Below are 22,546 nucleotides of genomic sequence, written 5' to 3'. Positions count from 1 at the left end.
CTGCAGAGCGATATTGAAATCCCCGCCCCAAATCAAAGGGAAGTCATGTAAATCATTACGTTTGCACCATACGCTGTGATAGAAGGCAGGGTCATCTATATTTGAGCCACATGTATTTATTAAAGAAAGTTTACGCCCTCTTATGACCCCAGTTATTATAACATAGCGACCCTCTTCATCAGTGATAACATCACTGATGCTGAAATTCAGGCCTTTCCTTCTCAAGATGAGGACCCCCCTGGAGTAAAAGGAATAGGTTGAACTATGCATTGATTCCGCCCATCTACCACCAATATTATTGGTTGCGTGAGGGGCATTGTGCGTCTCTTGCAGGAGGGCAATGCCAACCTTTAGCCTGTCATGGTACGCAAAAATTTGACGGATCTTTTTCGGATTATTCAACCCTCTAACGTTCCATGTTAACAAATTCAAGAGTTCAGGCTGTAATTTCTCAGTGGTCAACAATAGATATTAACATCTTATGGAATACAGCATGTCATTTGTAGCGTGCACGACATACACGGTTATCTGAAAGGAAGTAATAACGTTACACATTGCAATGGTACTCTGGATTTCAGCGATGCTTCTCAAGTGCATTGGCCCGTAGAACAAAACCCAACATCGTCTCCCCTACCCACTTCAGCATCCCGACCATGCCAAAGACATACCCCTCTAGAAAAAAACATTAGAACCAAATTTTGTTTGGGGAGCACCCATTTGGGGGGTCCGCCCGGTGCACACAGCCGCATCCAACATAGTGGATATGGCCAGGTGTACAATAGTTATGCGGACTAGCCATTACCTAGATGTAATTGTTGGCAGCAAGAATGTCAGAAGACCATGTTCGATGTAAACAATACACAACTGCCCAGGCGTATTCACCTCCTCTCACAAATATCTCAATGCCCAGCTACACAAGGGTGGAAAGCGAGGCCAGGTGAATGATTACAATATCTCTTGTCAAGCACAGATAGCACGCGTAATCCAGTGCCCTAATGGACATTACTCTTGGCCCTCCGCTGCCCCTGCTTAACACAGATAGCAATTATAGTGTAGTATTTGCAACCAATTAGCACGCACAGTATCTGGTACAGGTACAAACTCATGCGTTCCTGGCAGTTTATAGGGTCACCAGCAACAATTGGGGGTGAAACTCCGAATGTCTCCAAGTGTATGGGCCTATTTTGCTGTCTGAAAGTGTCAATAGTTCACTTTCCTAACAACATGTCTCCCATATGCCTTACCAGTCATTGAACTCAGGGACACCGTGCTTCTTACCACTTCAGAGTCTGTTCATTCCGAATCCTGAGTCTGCTCATCACGGTTCCGTTCTTTGCGCCTGCGATTGAATTGTTTCAGGAAGTCCTGCGCTGCTTTTGGTGTCTGGAGAATTGTGGAGCGGCCGTCATGCATCACTTTCAATTGCGCAGGGTAGAGAATGGCGTATTCAATCCCCAACTCACGTAGCTTCTTTTTTGCTGGGTTGTACTCTTTGCGCGCCGGTTGAACCATCACAGTGAAGTCTGGGTAGAACTCCAGCGAGTTGCCTTGATAATTTATGTTCAGTTTCTCTCGAGCCAGTCTCAAAATGATATCCCGGTCTCTGTAATTTAGAATACGAGCGACGATGGGTCGTGGTTTTGCGCTGGGTTTCGGCCTTGGAGCTAGGAATCTATGTGCAGCTATACTAAGAAAACTGTCGAGAAGTGCTCCACACCAAAGATGTTGCGAATCATTTTCTCTGCATATGTTTCCATCCTCCCGGTGCTGGTGGATTCTGGAACAATCAATCAATCATAACACTTGTATAGCGCACTACTCACCCGGAAGGGTCTCAAGGCGCTTGGGGGAAGGGGTCCGCTACTGCTCGAACAGCCAGGTCTTGAGTTGTCTCCTGAAGGCGACATGGTCCTGGGTCAGCCGAAGGTGGATGGGGAGGGAGTTCCATGTCCTGGCTGCCAGGTAGGAGAAGAATCTGCCTCCGGCGGTTGCTCTTCGAATGCGTGGTACGGCGGCGAGGGCGAGGCTAGTGGACCGTAGCTGGCGGGTGGGCGTGTAGAATGTCAGGCGGTCGTTGAGGTACTGTGGACCCAGGTCATGGAGAGACTTGTGTGCGTGGGTGAGGAGCCTGAACGTGATCTTCTTGTTGAGGGGGAGCCAGTGCAGGTCCCTCAGGTGGCCGGAGATGTGGCTGCGTCAGGGGATGTCCAGGATGAGTCAGGCGGAGGCGTTCTGGATGCCTTGGAGTCTTTTCTGTGGCTTGGCTGTGGTTCCGGCGTAGAGGGTGTTTCCGTAGTCCAATCGGCTGGTGACGAGGGCCTGGGTGACCGTCTTCTTGGTTTCGGTTGGGATCCATCGGAAGATCTTGCGAAGCATGCGCAGGGTGTGAAAGCATGATGAGGAGCCAGCGTTGACTTGTCTGGTCATCAAGAGGGAGGAGTCCAGGATGAAGCCCAGGTTGCGTGCGTGGTCTGTTGGCTTGGGAGCGGTGCCCAGGGCTGGGGGCCCCCAGGAGTCGTCCCAGGCGGAGGGCGATGGTCCCAGGATGAGTACTTCCGTCTTGTCTGAGTTCAGTTTCAGGCTGCTGTTCTTCATCTACTCGGCGACGTCTTTCATCCCTTCGTGTAGGCTGGTTCTGGCGGTGTCGGGGTCTCTGGTGATGGAGAGGATCAGCTGGGTGTCGTTGGCATAGGAGATGATGTTGAGGTTGTGTTGGCGTGCGATAGCGGCAAGAGGTCTCATGTAGATGTTGAAGAGGGTGGGGCTGAGTGATGATCCTTGCGGAACGCCGCAGATGACTTCGGTTGCCTCGGATCGAAACGGGGGGAGGCGGACTCTCTGTGCTCTTCCGGCGAGGAACGAGACGATCCACTCCAGTGCCTTCTCTTGGATGCCAATGTTGCTGAGGCGCTGTATTAGGGTGCGGTGGCAGACAGTGTCGAATGCTGCGGAGAGGTCCAGGAGGATGAGTGCCGCTGTTTCCCCATTGTCGAGCAGGGCTCGGATGTCGTCGGTGGCTGCGATGAGGGTGGTCTTGGTGCTGTGGTTGGCTCTGAAACCGGACTGCGAGGGGTCGAGGGATCCGTTCGTCTCGAGGAAGGCGGCAAGCTGTCTGTTGACGATCTTCTCGATGACTTTGGCAGGAAAAGGAAGGAGCGAGATGGGGCAGAAGTTTTTGAAGTTGGTGGGGTCCGCTGTGGGTTTCTTCAGTAGGGCGCTGAGCTCGGCATGCTTCCAGCTCTCCGGGAAGGTGGCGGTGGCGAAGGAGGTGTTGATGACGTCTCGGAGTTGGGGTGCGATGGTGGAGTCGGCCTTGTTGAAGACGTGGTGGGGGCAGGGGTCAGTCGGAGATCCGGAGTGGATGGTGTTCATCGTGCGGGCTGTGTCTTCGGTGGTCACCGTGGTCCAGGTGTGGAGGGTAGCAGTGGGGGGCGTTGGTTCGACGGTTGGGTGCGTGGATGGTGCGCCAAAACTGTTGTGGATGTCAGCAATCTTGCGGTGGAAGAACGAGACGAGAGAGTCGCAGAGATCTTGTGAGGGAGTGATGTCGTTGTTGCCGGTGCTGGGGTTGCAGAACTCCTTGACGATGGTGAAGAGTTCCTTGCTGTCGTGGGCGTTGTTGTCCAGTCGTTCCTTCAGTGATTTCTTCTTGGTGGTGCGGATGAGCTGGTGGTGCTTGCGGGTGGCGTGTTTGAGGGCGGTCATGTTGTCAGTGGTCTGGTCGAGGAGCCAGGCTTTCTCAAGGGTGCGGCAGGTCTTGTTGGAGTCCTTGAGTTCGTCGGTGAACCAGGAGGCCTTCTTGCTTCTGGGTCTGCTGGGAGGGTTCTTCAGTGGTGCGAGGTCGTCGGCGCAGGTGGTCAGCCACTGGGTGAAGTTGAGGGCTGCTTCGTTGGGGTCCGTTGTGCTGGCGGGTGGGTTCTGGCTGAGGGAGGTGGTGAGCTGGTCGGCGGTGATCTTGCTCCAGCTTCTGTGAGGAACCTGTTGTGGGTGGTGGTGGGTTGTGGTTCTACTGAAGCTGACGTGGACGCAGCTGTGGTCGGTCCAGTGGAGTCCGGTGGAGCGGCTGAAGGTGATGTGCTTGCTGGATGAGAAGACGGGATCAAGCGTGTGGCCGGCGTAGTGAGTGGGGGTGTTGACCAGTTGCTTGAGTCCGAGGTTGACGAGGTTGTCCAGCAGGGCGGTTGTGTTGCGGTCCTTGTTGTTCTCCAGGTGGAAGCTGAGGTCCCCTAGGAGGATGTAGTAGGCGGAGGGGAGGACATATGGGCTGATGAAGTCCGTGATGTCTTCGCTGAATTATGTGTGTGGGCCCGGGGGTCTGTAGATGAGGGTGCCTCTGAGGGTCGTCTTTGGGTCGGTTTGAATCTGGAAGTGGAGGTGCTCGGCGGCGGCGAAGGTGTCGTTGGAGTCGGTCGTGATGCGGATGGTGTTCTTGTAGACGATGACGATGCCTCCTCCGGTCTGGTTGACGCGGTCCCTCCTGATGATCTTGTACCCGTCCGGGATGGCGATGGCGATGTCAGGGGCTGAGGAGGCGTTCATCCAGGTTTCCGTGAGGAAGGCGACGTCTGGTGATGTTGTGTCGAGCAGGTTACAGAGTTCCACGGCGTGTCTGTGGACGGAGCGGGTGTTGAGCAGGATGCACTTGAGGTTGCTGCTGGTGCTTGGCTTGGCGGGTGCGGTGCAGGTTCGAAGGCAGGTGAACTTGCAGGTTCTGCAGGTGAAGGGTCCGTGAATACGTTTCGGGGCGGCCTGGCAGCAGGCGGGGTTCCGGCCAGCATTGAGTGCGTGGAGGACGACAGCGTCATAGGTCTGTCGGGTCGTCTTGCATCGGTGGGGGCCAGGGGTCCTGGCCCTGGGCGCGGTCCAGGCGCGGACGGGCGCAGACGGGCTTGCCTTTGGCGTGCCTTCGGCGCACAATCGGCGCGCCCGCTGCGCGTCAACGCTGCGCGTGCGTGTGGGCGGCATAAGAAGGAGACGGGAGGGAGGAGCAGCTGGGTGGCAGGAGCGGGGCGGTAATTCTGGTTTCGGCCTTGACAAGACGTTCCCCATGCTTGTCTAGTTTAGCTGCCATGTTGTCGACCCGTTGCGTGATGTTGTCCAGTTTTCCATTTATGTCCTGCAGGCTCTACTGTATGGCCTGCAGCATGTGCTCCATGCCACCGGACGTCGTCGCTGCACTGTCCTACTCAGTGTCCGAGTGCGCCGTCCCACCCTTGGTGTGCTTTTTCGCCTTGAACCACAGCTTGGACTGCAGTTTCTCTGGCTTTCCTATTGCCGCGCTATGTGATACTACCAGTCCGGGGAGAGAGCAACGGTGAGCAGCTGGAAAGGGATGGGGCATAGCGGGTTACCCTGTGAGGCCAGGTAGAATTACCACATCTCGTTTAGCACAGTAGCCGCTATTCTCCAAATAGATCTCTGCAGGGCTCGCTGACGTCTGGTGGCAGAAGCAGCGCCGCAGCCGCAGTTAGGCGCTAGTGTAATGGCGGCTTCCCCCACTAGATACCGCACCCAGCAATAGGCTCTGCACCCATCCGTTCTGTAGCGGGGGTCCCTCGATTACCAGGACCGCAGCTTATGACCTCTTACAGAACCAGAACCCCTCACTCAGGATAGAAGCATGTGGTCAAGTATCTCGCACGCAACGGGATCCACCATGTGTACTGTTCACCACCTCAACAGGCAGCAAAGCCCTCTGTATACCCAACCCGTCAGCTTCTTGGTTGTATTGCCCTAATTTCGATTGTGCTACGCGGTAACACTTCGTGCCTCTAAAAGCCTGCATTCATATGGTGGGTGGGCTGATTTCTATTTTGACACACGGGACTAATAGGCACAGCACCTGTTCCAGTAGCAGGTTTAAAATTGGCAGTGCCGATATTAGGGAGCAGGCTTGACAGCGTGCTTCTGTTTCACATCCGCAGTCACACAGCATGCCGCTGTACACTAGTGATCGCCATTTTGCGTTAGCGCCACCCGGCATCTCCGATGGGACCTTGCAGGCTAACCAGGAGCAGTGCTATGCGCTGCGGTCAGTCAGCAATGTTATATGTAGTTCTTATAGCGCTGCACACTCAGACGTTTACCGTGAAGTTCTTGGCTGCAGGAACATTGTTACAGCTCTGTGTTGCGCTCATATCAGAGCTGAAGCATTCGGATGCCTGCTCCAGCCCTCGTAACACAATTTCTTGTCTGCAGAGTGACCATTTTTCAAGACATTGCTGACCTGGCCAGCAGAGCTGTCTCAGAAGACAGCCATTCCGCAGTGCGCCCTCTAGCGCCCCCCTGCTCCATTTAAGAGTTATCACAGGAATATGGGAAGGTATTCCGAAGGATGAGAGGATTTATGTTCTATTTTTAACCATGTTCAAGATCATGTGATTTTTGTATGCCCATACTTTCATTGTACTTTCATACATAATATCGGAATCAGAATATGCTTTATTCGATTTTAATCATTAAAATCACAAAAGCAAGCTGATAAAACACATATATACACAAATTACACAATTCGTTTGATTAAGACAATGTTAAGCTGAACATATTAATACATTTAAAACACAGGGTGAGCATAAAGCTATTAGCATAGATACATTTTTTTTATATAAAAATGTAACTATTTATTATTTTCCTCGATTTCAATATGTTCTTTAGAAAGCCGGCCATAACACCAATACAATAAACGCTTTCCAGAAATTGCAGATATAAAAAGGCAGGACAGCATTGCCTCCATCCCCCCACCTTTAACCCTTTCACTGCGGCGGCTATTCTGCAGCAGTGCTAAGGGGTGGGGGGGCCGTGCGGCGCTCCCGCGCTGGTGAAGGAACCTCTCCATCACGCCCCTTGGGTGAGCTGTGCTTGTGACGGAACGGTTCCGTCACGGCCCTGCCCGCTCAATAGAACGCGCCGCACAGGCGCAAAATCAGCGCCGTGCAGGAGCGGCGAACGGGCCGTGACGGAACGGTTCCGTCACCAGCACAGCCCACCCGGAGGGTGTGACGGAACGGTTCCGTCACAAGCATGGGAGGGGTTAATAGGGGCATAATCCATCTTGATCTTTCCTTATCATAAAATTTCAAAAATAAAACCATATGGATAGCAGTTTGAGGGGAAGTATTATCACAGGGGCAAAGGCTAAGATCACTAGACCAATCATTCATCCTTGGATAACTAATTAGACGATGAAAGATGCCAAATCTAAAAAGTGTTAAAAGATATCTATTATATCCCCCAGTGCAACATAAAAGGTTGGATTTAATCAAGATTATTTGATGTTGGACTACCATACTTTTGTTCATCTCAGCGGTCATTCTAAGCGACATGCAAATTGCTTTAAATTCCTTCCTTGGTATGGAATTCATTGAATCTGGGGAATTGTAATATTCTTGATGCCCCAAATCGGACATGAAATTTTTAACATATTTCAACCAGGTAATTTTACTTGCATGATCCAAAATCTGTGAGTCCTTAATTATTTCCCTGTTTAGGCCAGTAAAACTGGAGGTCCAAACTCGATGTCAGAGAAGCACCGGTCGTACTTTCATCACAATTGAAATGTAAGAAATGCCCAACTCGCTATGGCAATTAAAAACTGGGGAACTAACAGGTACAGCTAAAATATATCTTTAAAAAGCGGTTTCCACCTGTGGTATAGGAGATACATCATAAAATCCCCAGACTCACGCCCCAAAAGTCGTAATGCTCATGTATTTTGCTTGATAGATCTTTAGGAGGATCCCCTTTTGTCTTTTGCCCATTTTTCCACAGCCGCAGTTGACTTCATAAAGAGAAGGCACCTCGCCTTCACCGCCGCCCCCCACGAGCCTGAGTGCTCAAACAGGACGTCAAAGTATGTAAAAATGTTGGTGGAGACAACCCTGCTATCTCCCAATGGGAGAATTCTGTATCTTTGCCTCCCCCGCCCACACATCATAATGAAAGTTTTTTTGGAATTTAGCTTAAGCCCCAGGTCTTCCATAAAGCTGATGTACAAAGCAAGGGCTTCTGCAGACCAAGCTGCGTGCGGGCCATGAGTACTGCGTTGTCTGAGTTGAGAAGGGAGACAATCGGTCGTTTATTTACATATGGTGGGTCTCTGGCCTTACCTGCCAGTTCCTGTTCCAAAGAGTTTATATATGAAGTGAACAGGAACGGTGCCAAGACACAGCCTTGTCTCAAACCCTTCTCCACTTTAAATGACGCAGTTCACTCCCCTTTAATTCCATACCGCACCTTAGCAGTGGCCTTTGAATATAGTTGTAATCAGGGGAGACCATAATGAAGGTGTCAACTTAAACAGGTCAATAGGGATCCCGTCAGGGCTGGGGGCCTTACCGCCCCTGCTTGCGTTAATCGCCCTAATAACCTCGTTGTGCTTAAAATAAAGTTCAGTTGATGCTCACCATGTTTATTTGCTCCCTCAACTAAAATGTGTTCTAACTTTCCATATATATGTGTAACAGCTCTTTATTTGATTGGCAGGGAATTGTAAATTCTTATTAGCACTCTATAGTCTGTGACCTATGTTGGATATTTGCTATATATACTTGCTTGCTGCACTTCACTTTTTTAGTGGACTGAACTTTATATTTCTTTGCTGCAGTCATCTGTCCTTACAGTACCTTTTCTGCCTCAGTTAAATAGGTTTGTGCACTGTCACGATTTAGGCCTTTTGCACTTTAACATAAAGTGTACTTTACTTCATACTGGTTTTTCGCATTTGCACATTGCAACGTTCAGTATTTTATTATGGAGGGCATTACACTATGCTCGTTATTTATGCAGATTCAGGTTCCTTTATTGACATGTATGCTAGGAGCACCCTAGCAGCTTTCCATTGGAGAAGGGGGTACATCAAAGGTATTGTCACCCATATTATTCCTATTGTATATCAATGATCTTGAGGATGCACAAACTGCTTGTGCTGCAGATGTACCATATTTGGGTCAGAAAACAGTTCAGGCATTACTGTATGCCAGTGGCTCCGTCTTGCTTGGGAGAAGACACAAGAGCTTTAATATCCTTCTCCGGGAATTTGTTAACTTTATAGAAACTGTGGGGTTAGCCACAAATCGCTCTAAAATATTCACCATGTGTTGTGGTCCAAAATCAGTGAAGATGGAGATCGTGTTTCTGCAGGGCCACCCTGTTGCTCCTACACAGGATTTTTCGAACTTGGGTGTTGTTTTCGATTCAAGGAGTAACTGGGGTCCCTACAGATATAAAACCACTCAAAGGTTTGCCAATGTTGCAGGCTATATTTACAACATGGGCTCACACATTGGCAAAAATCCTGTGCCCACCCCCACCCCCCTCTTTGGAGGGCCTTAGGGGCAAATTTTTACCTATCTTCATATATGGGGCTGGTATCTGGGGATATTCTAACACCACCACCCTTCAGATGAAAGGGAATGGGGTCCGGCAACACATTTTAGGCCTAACCTCAGCCTGTGCCACTTACATGATCCAGCGGGAGTTGGGGGTTAGGTTTGTTGAAGACCATATTCAACTGCCCCGATGTCATGGTGCACTCTTTGGGAAAATTGGCATGCAGAAGGTGATCTTTGATTGCCTTGCCTGTGATAGAGGTCTGGCCATATCTTGGTTACACTATGTCAAGTAGGCACTGTCCATCTTGGGGATACTGGAACTCCTTTCTTTCCTCTCGGCTATATCCAAGGCTGATATTACCTGGGTCAAAATAACATGTCTTACTAGGACAATGCAGCTTAGAGAGGCGGGGGAATTTGCCAAAACCTCAGTAAGGGAGCACAGGTCCTTGCAGACCACCCCCAATAGGAAGCCATATCGGTCTAGAGCAGATGCAACTTGGGACAGAGTCCTCCTAACTAGTTTTAGACTCAGCATTTTAAGGTACCATCTGAGTTTTCCATTGGGCCAGTTTGACCCCAATAAGGTTTTAATCTGTCCCTGTGATGAGCTTAACCTCAGAGTTTGCTCCATTTTACTTTCTTCTGCAAATTCTATTTGGAATTATCCAAAAGGTTTTTAATTCCTTTAATTCAAGCTTGCCACATTAGAAGATGCGCCGAGGCCCTGCTCTACCTGCCAGGGTTAAACTCCCCTACACTTTGCACCTGTGTTTTTTCCATTTGAAAGTGTGCTATTGCCAGGAGAAAACAAATGTTTTGATTGCCTGATCCAGTTTGTTTGACCTGTTTATTTGATGAATGTGGGGCACTGAATCCCATGGCAGGATTCCCTTACGTCACTTGAGGGGGACTTTGATTGTGTTTTTAATAATGCTTTTTATCTTTGTACTGTGCTTTTACGGCTGTTTCACTGATGAAATAAAGTATTATCTGATCTGATCTGATTTATATGTATATGTAATTTTATGTGGATCTCCTCGGAGTTCCAAAACATAATAAAGGAATTGAATATATGTAATTTTGTAACCTAAGATTAGATTGGATGTAATAGTGCATTTCACTATTGCAGTCCTATATATTTTTTGTAATTGTGCTCTTTTTGTGAATGTTTTAATTATGTTATAATATTAATTGTTTTAAGGATGTATTTCTGTATTTCTCTATTTTTTAGGCTGATCTCAGTTGACTTCCAAAACATAAATAATAAATATATTTTAATTGAAACACAAAAATAGCAGAACATAAATATAATTTACAAAAATATTGTCTCCCTATACTTAACTCATGAAACCACAAACTCGAGATCACAAATATCTTTGTTCAAAATATTGATTTTAAAAACACAAACCTCGGAAACAAAAATATCTTCACCTTTAAATGAACATATAACATGTCAAAAATATTAATTCCCACTACAATTACATCACCAAAATAATTTCAATATTATTAAGTAAAAACAAATAAAATAAATGATACATGAACATTTTCATACATATGTTGAAATTAAAACTAAACATACTACATCACAAATTATTTACATTTGACAATAAAAAAAATAAATTCATACCAATAACAAATAAATTCCCATTAACTGCAATCATTTATACATCAACTTAAATATTAAAAAACTAATATAAATATGAAATTATATTCAAAATGATATATCGAAATGTATAGATAAAATGTAAATTATACCCGATAAAAATGAAGGGCCTTATTATAAGTTTGGCAGTGCGGGGGCGGGACCACCCTGCTTCCGCACCGCCAAACCTGTGGTTGAACCGCCGGCCAGATTAGGAGTTTTCTCCTGTCTGGCAGTCTGCTCTTTGGCATTCCTACAGCAGTGCCTATGAAATTGGCACAACAATGGGAATGGGAAGGTCAAACTCAGTACCTGCACGGCATGGATTGCTGTACTCCATGCTTTGCAAGTACTGTGGTGCATGCATGCATAGGGGTACAACATGCACCCCATTGTCGCAGGGGCACAAGGGGGGGCCTTTAGGTATTCCTTTGTTTCCTCACTGCCACACTTTTCAAAGACGTCGCACCACAATGAAAAGTGTGGTGGTGAGAAACTCGTAATATGCTTGGCAGTGCTGCCACAGCCATGCCAAGCATATTGTGGCCTCAAGATCATTGCACCACTGCCAGGGATGTCTGATCCCTGGCGGTTGTGGTGGTTCCAGGGCAGCCCGACCACCCTAGTCTAATAGGGAGGTCGGAAGACCACCACCACCGCGCCCCAGCAAGCCTGGTAATCCGTGGGCCGGCAGGCTCATAATGACGTCCAAAAACTAAACTAACCAATAAACTTAAACTATAAACAACCTTAATCAATAACATCGGACAAACAATTAGATCAACAAGATATAACAATAATCAACAATATAAATGAAAATTTAAAATAAAACTGATGCTTTTTTTCTACCAACAAAAAAGGAATCACTTGCTCCACCTTACAATACCCTCAAAAGAAAAGCTGCAAAACATAGTGAAACATCTAAAAAGAACATACATGTATGTATAAAAAACAGAAGTAGTTGTTTACATTTTTATGTAAATAACAAACATATAAATGTTAAACAATTGTATTTATTAATATATATACTATTATCCAGATACAATGGCATAGCAAGCTAAATATATAAAATCCCAGAAAGGAAATCACTTGGGTTCGATTCACTTACGTTTTGCGGGCTTCCAGAGGAGAGCACTGAGTTCTGTTCCGGAGGATGCGCCTTTCCACTTCCGAATGCCAATTGTTGCCTGCCCATAGAGCCCACTGGGTCCCAGTGCCTTCAACCCTCCAGCCCGGGTTGATAGCAGTGGCTGCCCTCACGTTGGGGCCTTCACCGGTGTGCTTGTGCTTCTGCAACATGATCCCCGTACTCGGGGAGCGAATAGGAGTGGCACCAGTGCCGGCGGTCACATAGCAGCCCCATTAGTGGTCCTATAATGGGCAGCTCACATCAAAGAGCAGACTAGCACTAAAATCTCAAAAGCTGGCTACTGCCGCCCGCCGACTTTGTACAACAGACATCAGCGGCACCAGACCAGGAGCTGGGGGCGGTGACCTCACTTCCTCACTTCCCCACAGTAACTGTGACCACTGTATCGCCACCCTGCTGCAACTAAGGAGTGGGCTGTCTAGGTGAGGCTGCAGGTCTGCACACCTCAGTGGGGTAGCTGGGCAACAGTGTAGCAGGCCTTTGACTGTGATAGAGCATTTGAACCTTTTGCTCACTTTCACCAGAACCTGTGAGCTTGCCCTTCATGCAGAGGCTCCATCAGCCCCAAACCACCACAAGCCATAGGGTTAGCATCAAGAGCCGGATGCACATTAAAAGACTGCTTTACTCCACTCACCGATTACTGTGCACACCATGTGGGGGCCTAGGCGAGTAGAAACAGAGTCCAAGGATAAGTGTGGTAAGCCTACAGCTTTTGGCAGGCAGACACCCTTTCCCCACCACTTCCTAAACGGGCCAAAAAGACGACACAGCAGGATAACAAGCAGAAGCAGGCAACAAGGTGGCAGCTTAGGGGCTGTCACAGTAGGGTAGAGCTGGGCAAAGTCGAAACCATCTGACTTGGACCAGGCATGGTCTGCAAGCCTCCTGGGAGCTCGCCTGCATTCGCACCCACCTTCAAACGAGAGCCGACATAGAGGGTAATCACACCGCACCACCATTCCACAATACTGCAATTTTCAACTGTTACTACCCTGAATTACCGTGGACTAACTAGAATATCCTCCCACACAGCACCAGGGGGCTACAGCCAACAACACTAACAAAGCCCCCTCCCAGCATAGCCCAGGAAGCCTGATCCAGCACTGCTCTTAAACAACCCTCAAACCATCACAGAATATTCAGGAGCTATCACACTTCACTCGTCGGTGGGGACAAAAGCACCGCGAGTCACTCATTCACACATATCACACTGCTCCTGAGATCAGCGAAAATCAGAGGACGAACTGCTGGATAGCGGAGTACCCTAATTCATCTAAAAGTTAAATTCTATACATTATATACATATGCATTTTATTGATATCACCATGTATTTAAATTTCATAAAACAGCATTTAAGGCACCCCACTGTTTTGGCCAATGGATCAGCTAGTAAAAGTTAGTTAATGGACAACCAGACCAGCCTAATTCTCCATTTAATTAATTTTTATTTCTTTAAAGTCTCCTAGCATGACCTTATGCTTAAGAATTTGTAATATTTATTCAGAAAATTTTACTTAAGCCTTTCTTTAATCACTTCAAGTAAAGGATCAAATAAGTTCAATTAGTTTCCATTTATTAGCAGTATAGTTCAGAAATGAGAAAATTCGGAAACATATTACCTATCTTCTTGGACAAAGAAATCAGGATTAAACAACAAAGTTCCCAAAAACAGTCTCTCTATCTTCCTCGATGTTCACCTCCCATCAGGACTAAGACCATCAAAAGTTAAAGTCAGAAAAAATTTAAAGTCTTTGCACCCAGAAAAATAGATCAGTCCGACAGCATGTCGTGGTGCGAAAAATAATTCAGAACAAGTGTTATTTCTCTCTTCCAAACTGCCTCTTTTATACCCTTTTTCCCTAACTATCTATCTAAAATGTGAAACTTTAGGGTCCACACTCATTTCCCCTTGGTCCATTCGAGGGGTGGACCCAGATCACCTCATCTCCTCATTGTCCGAATTTTTTGCTAAGTCGCTTCCAGCATTCTCATACAGTTATAATTGTTCATGTTGCAATAATTAATTTCTGTCCTTACATCGACACTTCAGTCAACTTTCCCAGGCTTTCAACTCGGACAATCCATTTGGCATCAATCTGCTCTTCAGGCCACGCTGACCTTGACATCAGCAGCCCAGGCACAGGCCGCCCGCACATCTCTCAAGCACAATTGGGCATGTGTAATAGTACACTCTCTTGGAGTCTTGCAAACCCTCCATTTTTATTTAGGCCGCATGGGCCACAATGGGAACTATTATAGAAACAAACACAATTAAATGTTAGATTTCGAAGCAAAGCCCTTCTGTTTACCTCCCCCATTCTAAGCTTTACCCTGTTAGGGATTACCTAGCTTTTAAGATACGAATAGGCATTGTTTCTTACCATTCTCCTTCGTTTTTGCCGCAGTGAATATTTATAACAAGCAGACATAAATAGCTTCTCTTATATTAGAGCGTTATTGCACTGTATTAGTATGACAAATTCACATGATCAATATATTATGATTTGAACACAAGCAATTTAGTATCCCACGTGTATTTTTCTGTGTGTGTTTTCTTTTCGTTGATTAGTACTAAAATTCACTCGATTAATACATATTATAGTTATAAGACACAAATTTCACGAGGGGTATACAAAAAATTTTGTTTTTCACCCTCGCTCCATCAAGCCCTTGCCAAGTAGCGTGTTTGTGCCCTTCCCATCCATCCTGAGTAAGCTCTACAGGTCAACACTGGGATAGTAAGGAGGCACTACCACCTTTTCAGCCATATCATGCCAGCCACGCTAGCGCAGCCTGACCTAACCTAAGCAGAAAGAACCCATGCAAAGCAATTCTACCCGGAAAGAAAGGAACCGCCTTTCCAGCTGACTCCTCTTCACTTCTTTCAGCCCCCACTCCTCAGGAGTCTGAGCCCATTGCCCCCCACCCACCATGCCTGGAGATCAGGGGGCTCAATTGTTGCAGGGATGGATAATGAAAACTTCAGCAAGGTTCCACCTCATGAGAGTCATTGTTCTCTCTGGTCCCATTAGACTCAGTAGACCCCCCCTGACCCCCTAGGTTTGATGTGGTGGCTATAAAAGGGCCCCGCGGGACAAACATTTTTTTTTCTCGATTTGCGCGGGAGGAGCGCCCGGTACGCGCACCGGGGAGCGGACCGGGGAGCGTAGCATGGGGAAAACCCAGTTCATTCACTGCGTCACCTCTACGACCCATTTTTGCATCAATACGCCCCTTTTGCATATATTACACCTGACGTAGGTATAATGTGGCGCAGGGGTTTACAAATTGATGCATCTACCTAGGTGCGTCACTTTGTAAATATGACTCAATAAGGTGCATTTTTAACAGCACTGGTGCGTCACAAAAAGTGACGTACGGTGGCGTAAAAGTGACGCATGGCCTCATAAATGAGGCCTTCAGTCTTCTACTCATGCGTCATATTAAACATATGACGGATTATGTTGCAAGTACTTACAGATACGTCAGTATTTCAGACGTATCTATAAGCGCAAAAGTGATGCATTGCTGGAGTGTGTCACAAAAATGATGCAACTCCAGCAATGCATCCTTTCACATGGGGCCAGGCCCATGTGAAAGGGCCTGCATCAGTCTTACGCCTGCTGTGAAACAGGCGCAAGATTTGGACGCAACAGCGTCATAAAAGTGACGCAGTGATATCTCATAGATTTCACTGCGTCACCTCTACGACCCTTTCTTGCGTCAATACGTCCCTTTTGCATACATTACACCTGACGTAGGTATAATGTGGCGCAGGGGTTTACAAAGTGACGCATCTACCTAGATGCGTCACTTTGTAAATATGACTCAATAAGGTGCATTTTTAACAGCACTGGTGCGTCACAAAAAGTGACGTACCGGTAGTGTAAAAGTGACGCATGGCCTCATAAATGAGGCCTTCAGTCTTCTACTCATGCGTCATATGAAATATATGACGCATTATGTCGCAAGTACTTACAGATACGTCAGTATTTCAGACGTATCTGTAAGCGCAAACGTGATGCATTGCTGGAGTGTGTCACAAAAATGATGCAACTCCAGCAATGCATCCTTTCACATGGGGCCGGGCCCGCATCAGTCTTACGCCTGCTGTGAAACAGGCGCAAGATTTGGACACAACAGCGTCATAAAAGTGACGCAGTGATATCTCATAGATTTCACTGAGTCACCTCTTCGACCCTTTCTTGCGTCAATTCGTCCCTTTTGCATACATTACACCTGACGTAGGTATAATGTGGCACAGGGGGTTTACAAAGTGATGCATCTACCTAGATGCGTCACTTTGTAAATATGACTGAATAAGGTGCATTATTTACAGCACTGGTGCATCACAAAAAGTGACGCACCGGTGGCGTAAAAGTGACGCATGGCCTCATAAATGAGGCCTTCAGTCTTCTAGTCATGCGTCATATGAAATATATGACGTATTATGTCGCAAGTACTTACAGATACGTCAGTATTTCAGATGTATCTGTAAGCGCAAAAGTGATGCATTGCTGGAGTGTGTCACAAAAATTATGCAACTCCAGCAATGCATCCTTTCACATGGGGCCAGGCCCATGTGAAAGGGCCTGCATATGTCTTATGCCTGCAGTAGAACATGTGCAAGATTTGGACGCAACAGCGTCATAAAAGTGACGCAGAGATATCTCATAGATTTCACTGCGTCACCTCTACGACCCTTTCTTGCGTCAATACATCCCTTTTGCATACATTACACCTGACGTAGGTATAATGTGGCGCAGGGGTTTACAAAGTGACGCATCTACCTAGATGCGTCACTTTGTAAATATGACTCAATAAGGTGCATTTTTAACAGCACTGGTGTGTCACAAAAAGTGACGCACCGGTGGCGTAAAAGTGACGCATGGCCTCATAAATGAAGCCTTCAGTCTTCTACTCATGCTTCATATTAAATATATGATATATTATGTCGCAAGTACGTACAGATAAGTCAGTATTTCAGACGTATCTGTAAGCGCAAATGTGATGCATTGCTGGAGTGTGTCACAAAAATGATGCAACTCCAGCAATGCATACTTTCAAATGGGGCCAGGCCCATGTGAAAGGGCCTGCATCAGTCTTACGCCTGCTGTGAAACAGGCGTAAGATTTGGACGCAACAGCGTCATAAAAGTGACGCACTGATATCTCATAGATTTCACTGCGTCACCTCTACGACCCTTTCTTGCGTCAACACGTCCCTTTTGCATACATTACACCTGACGTAGGTATAATGTGGCGCAGGGATTTACAAAGTGACGCATCTACCTAGATGCGTCACTTTGTAAATATGAATGAATAAGGTCCATTTTTTACAGCACTGGTGCGTCACAAAAAGTGACGCGGTGGCGTAAAAGTGACGCATGGCCTCATAAATGAGGCCTTCAGTCTTCTAGTCATGCGTCATATTAAATATATGACGTATTATGTCGCAAGTACTTACAGATACGTCAGTATTTCAGACGTATCTGTAAGCGCAAAAGTGATGCGTTGCTGTAGTGTGTCACAAAAATGATGCAACTACAGCAATGCATCTTTTCTTACCCTTCCACACCCCCGTTCCCTTTCTACATTTTCTTTGAATATCCACATTCCCCATGCTCACTCTCCTTCTCCTTACTTTCCTTCCCAACACTCACCTTCTTTCAGTCCCCCTACTTCACTTCCTTTCTCCTCTCATACCTTTCTGTTCTTTCTTACTCATTTTCCTTTCCTTTATCAATGCACTCCACTTCACTTACTCTTTTTCATTTTTTTAAGAATATAGCTCTTTGATGAGAATTGGAGGTAGTTCTGAAAATAACTTTTTTTTTCTTCTTTTTTTTTTTTAGAACAAAAACAAAAACAGGGAATGGAAAGTGCTCAACTGGAGCAAAAAACAAAAAAAAATTAGGGCTTGGAATGGCAGCGATGGTTCTCCAATGCTCGAACCATGAGCAGAACACTTTGCTCCCCATAGCAAAGTAGCTGATCACAGTCTCTGCATTTAAGGACACCTTTGTTAAATGCAGGCTGAATGTTCGGAACCAGCTCTTGTGTTCTCCCCCTCACCGATGTTGTTGGTCCTCCGGTTGATGTAGATGCCCCATCACTGGGAACCTCTTGTGCCAGAGCCCTGACACTTTCCCGGGCAAAATTCTGGGGGTGCCTCCTTTCCACATGGTGAATCATTGTGGAGTTCCCAAAAGAATATTTTTTAGTGGGGTCACCCATGACAGAACTGGGTGGCAGATCCTGCACTCCACTTTTGGAGCATTTACCTTCTTCTGGTCATCAGGTATGGAAAACAAATTCCAGATGAAATGTTCTTTGACTTTTGGCTAAGGAGGCTCTTCATCGATGAATTCATTGGAGTCATCTTCACTGTTGGATGGTCTGGCAGCCATGATAATCCAAGATATCCAACAAAGAACCGAGAGCAAAAGGGCAGGTCTTTCAGTCACAAAAGTGAAAGAAGAAGTGAAGGAAATGGGTGGGGATTTCATTCTTTGTAAAAAAAACTGTTAGCAACCAATGAAAAGTGTTATTTTAAGGTCACATGACTTGACGGGCTTACGCTGCGTGCACCGAAGCGCTTCCGGAGGCTCATACGCGGCGCGAACGTAGGCGCTTCCGGAGGCGCTTCCGGGGGCGCATACGCGGCGCGAACGAAGGTGCTTACGGGGGCGCTTACGCGGCGCACCTAAGTGACGTTTTGATAGTTTCACAGAAATGCAAACTCATTTTCATTTCCTTATTCAAAAATACTGCTTTTATATGTATGGTACTAAATATCTTGCGTTATTATTTACTTTTCATTCATATTTTTTTTCACGAACGCAAGTCGCGCTCTGGGTGTGCTTTCCGGAGAGGTTACTGGTGCGCGCACCCAGAGCGCCCCAGGAAAAAATGATTTAAAAAAAATATTAATTAAAATAATATTTAATACTTACACAAAACAGCAAATAAAAAAAAAATTGTAGGTTAGAAACTCGATATAGAAAGGAATTAGCTTTTAAAAAACCTTTGAAATTCACTGAAAAAAACATAGGTTTCACACCAGTTATAGTTAGGAATTAGCATTTAAAAAACCTTTGAGATTCACTGAAAAAACCATAGGTTTCACACCAGGTATAGTTAGGAATTAGCATTTAAAAAACCTGTTAAATTCACTGAAAAAACTATAGGTTTCACACCAGTTATAGTTAGCTGGAAATTTTACTGACATAAAACCATTGAAATTCCCACGTTATAGTTAGTTGGACTCACTATAACTTGCGCGCCTGCAATGCACTGCTGATGACGTGACATATTACATCACTCATGACATGGTCAGTGACATCACTCATGACATGACCAAGCCTGCTGGGTCAGGCGAAACGCGTTGACAGCGACTAAAGAATAAAAGAAGGTTTTTCCACCACGTTGTGTCGTCTCTTCGAAGATTGTTCGAGGTTTTGAGCGCTTTATATATATATATATATCTATATATATATATATATATTACCTACTGGCGGTCACCAGTAGGTAGTTATAGTTAGGATTTTTTTCAATGCAAAATCTCAAAATTCTATTTGGAATAACTTTGGCGCCGGTTGACGAATCTGCCTGAAAACTTCCTCAAATTTGCCTCGCGGAGCTCCGGTTCTTCCTTGATAGTTTCAGGGGGATTCGTCAAGCGGGGGCTGAGATAAAAGGGGGGTCCAAAAACGTGCTTTCCCCATGTTAATTTCCATAGGGTGGTCAAACTCACTTTTAGCCCGAACGGCTGAATGGATTACCTCCAAACTTGGCAGAATTGTAGGGACTGGTAGCCCGATGTGCCTTTGCTATGTCTCAAGATATGTGCTCCAGTGGATTTTGAGTAATTTAGGTTCAAAAAAATATATATATCTATGGCAGCTCCCCGGTACGCGAGGTGCGCATGGAAAGCTGATTGGCTCTCGGGTTTGATTTGATAAAAATTTATAACGCGCAGAACAATAACCTGCAGGTATCAAGGCGCCTAACAATATCATCCGAAAATCGAAACATACATCCTTACATATAGGCTTGCAGAAAGAGGCGAGTTTTAAGGGCACTACGGAATTTCTGTAGGGAGGGTAGTCCGTAAACGTTCGAAACAGTCCGGAGCGGCCGCCATCTTCTGTCTCGGTAGGATCGAGATACAAGAGGTGGAAAAAAAAGGGGGAAATGACCATAAAGGATAGGGATAGACCCCCCTGACCCCCTAGGTTTGATGTGTGGGCCATAAAAGGGCCCAGCGGGCAAAAAAAAAAAAATTTGATTTGCGCGGGGCGAGCGCCCGGTACGTGCACCGGGGAGCGGACCATGGGGAAAAAAGAATGACAGAGTTTTTAAAATGTAGCCTATTTTTATAAATTGGAGGTAGTTCTAATAAGAACTGTTTTTTTTCTTCTTTTTGTTTTATATTTTTTAAATTGTTTTTATGAACATTTGTAACTTTTTTTGGGTTTTCTGAACAGTTTTATATTTTTTTTGTATTTTTCATGGGGAGAAAAGAAAAAACAGGGAATTGAAAATGGCTCAACTGGAGCAAAAAAAATAATAAAATAAATAATTAGGGTTTATTGGGGCATTTGTGGTTGTCCCCAGCAAGGACGATGAGCTTTACGCTTTACGCTCTGTTCTCCGTAGGAGATGGTCTTCCCACAATATTTACAGGTTATACAGAAATCTGCAAACCGTGGCTGAATGCAAGGCATCGTCTCTCTTGCCTCTTGTCCTGACGGAGTGCGTTGCTTTCTTTTCGAGGTGGTGCTTGTAGTTTGGGGAGGGTTTCTGGCCAGTTCCCTCATCTCTGCAGCAGAATAGTTTATTGGATGTTTGCGCTGCATGTGTCTAATCATTGTGTTGTTTCTGAATGAATATTTTTTATTCGGGTTCCCTCTAGGAAGTTCCATGCCACAGATTAGGCAAGTCTCCTTGGTTGCATTTACTTTTTTCTTCCCCTCTGGGAGCGAAAAAAACTCCCATATAATGTGTGGTCTTGGCTGGTATGGGGTATTGTGTTCTTCAAGCCATCTTCTCCTCCCCTCCTCCTCCTCCTCCTCCTCTTCCTCCTCTTGTTGACCACCAATGTAATCCTGAGGTGGTCCTCTTGGTGGTTGTGGGGGTGGTGCAGATGCACCAGCTGCTACTGCTACTGAAGCCATTATATAGATCAAAAAGGTACAGAGAGGTACAATCAGGTCTTCCTCAGTCAAAGGACAAAGTCAGAATAAGGAAAAAAGGTGGGGTCTTTCATCATTTGGAAAAAAAAGGCCTGAACCAATGAGAAGTGTTATTTTCAGGTCACAAGACCAGGGATTTCATCATTATGAAACTAAAACTGTTCTGCACCAATTAAAAGTGTTATTTTCAGGTCACATGACCGACGCGCTTATGCGACGCGCCCCGGGTCGCGTCGCGTAAGCGCATCGGATGTTTACGTTGCGCGAGCGTATTTGCTCGAGTGCTTCAGGGTGCGCTTACGCCGTGCGTATCTCGCGGACGCGGCTACGCGATACATCACGATCATGTTTACGCTCGCGACATTGGCGCTAACGGAACGCTTCCCGGTTCGCTCGACTACGCTCTCCAGGGCGCTCATCGGGGCGCGCCCCGGGAGCGCTCCAGGGTAAAAAAAGAAAATTATTGTTTAAAATACAAATAAAATATAGGATTCAATCATTTTCAAAAATATTACATTTCATAGCTATAGACATTTGCTATTAACCAAATTTTTAAATTCAAAGAAAAAAAACATAGGTTTGGGGCCTTATATCTAGTTAGGAATTAGCATTTAAAAAACCTATGAAATTCAATGAAAAAACCATAGTTTTCACACCAGTTATAGTTAGGAATTAGCATTAAAAAAACCTATTAAATTGACAAAAAAAAACATAGGTTTCACGCCAGTTATAGTTAGCTGGAAATTTTACTGACATAAAACCATTGAAATTCCCACGTTATAGTTAGTTGGACTCACTATAACTTGCGCCTGTAATGCACTGCTGATGATGTCACATATTACATCACTCATGACATGGTCAGTGACATCACTCATGACATCACTGATGACACCATCTTTGTGACAGAGTGACAGACCTCCTTTCAGTGTAATGTAACCCTTAAAACACCTATTCGAAAATAGAAATTAACATTTTCAAAAAAATGGGGATATCCATACCAGTTACAACAACCAATTCAGTAATACCACCATCTATATACACATCCACTCATTCACCAACAGTTCTATATAGTCACTCATACATATACTCACTCATCACATGTAGTGATACACCTATCCATCTTGTTACACACCGACAATCATCCAAAAGTTACTCACACACATACTCACACATGCAAATAAACTATTGAACATTCGTTTATTTGCATATACAACTATACACAC

Source organism: Lissotriton vulgaris, chromosome 3_1 (assembly GCF_964263255.1).
Source record: "Lissotriton vulgaris chromosome 3_1, aLisVul1.2, whole genome shotgun sequence".
NCBI lineage: Eukaryota > Metazoa > Chordata > Amphibia > Caudata > Salamandridae > Lissotriton > Lissotriton vulgaris.
The sequence above is the reverse complement of the archived record's forward strand: the minus strand, read 5'-3'. Positions refer to the sequence as shown.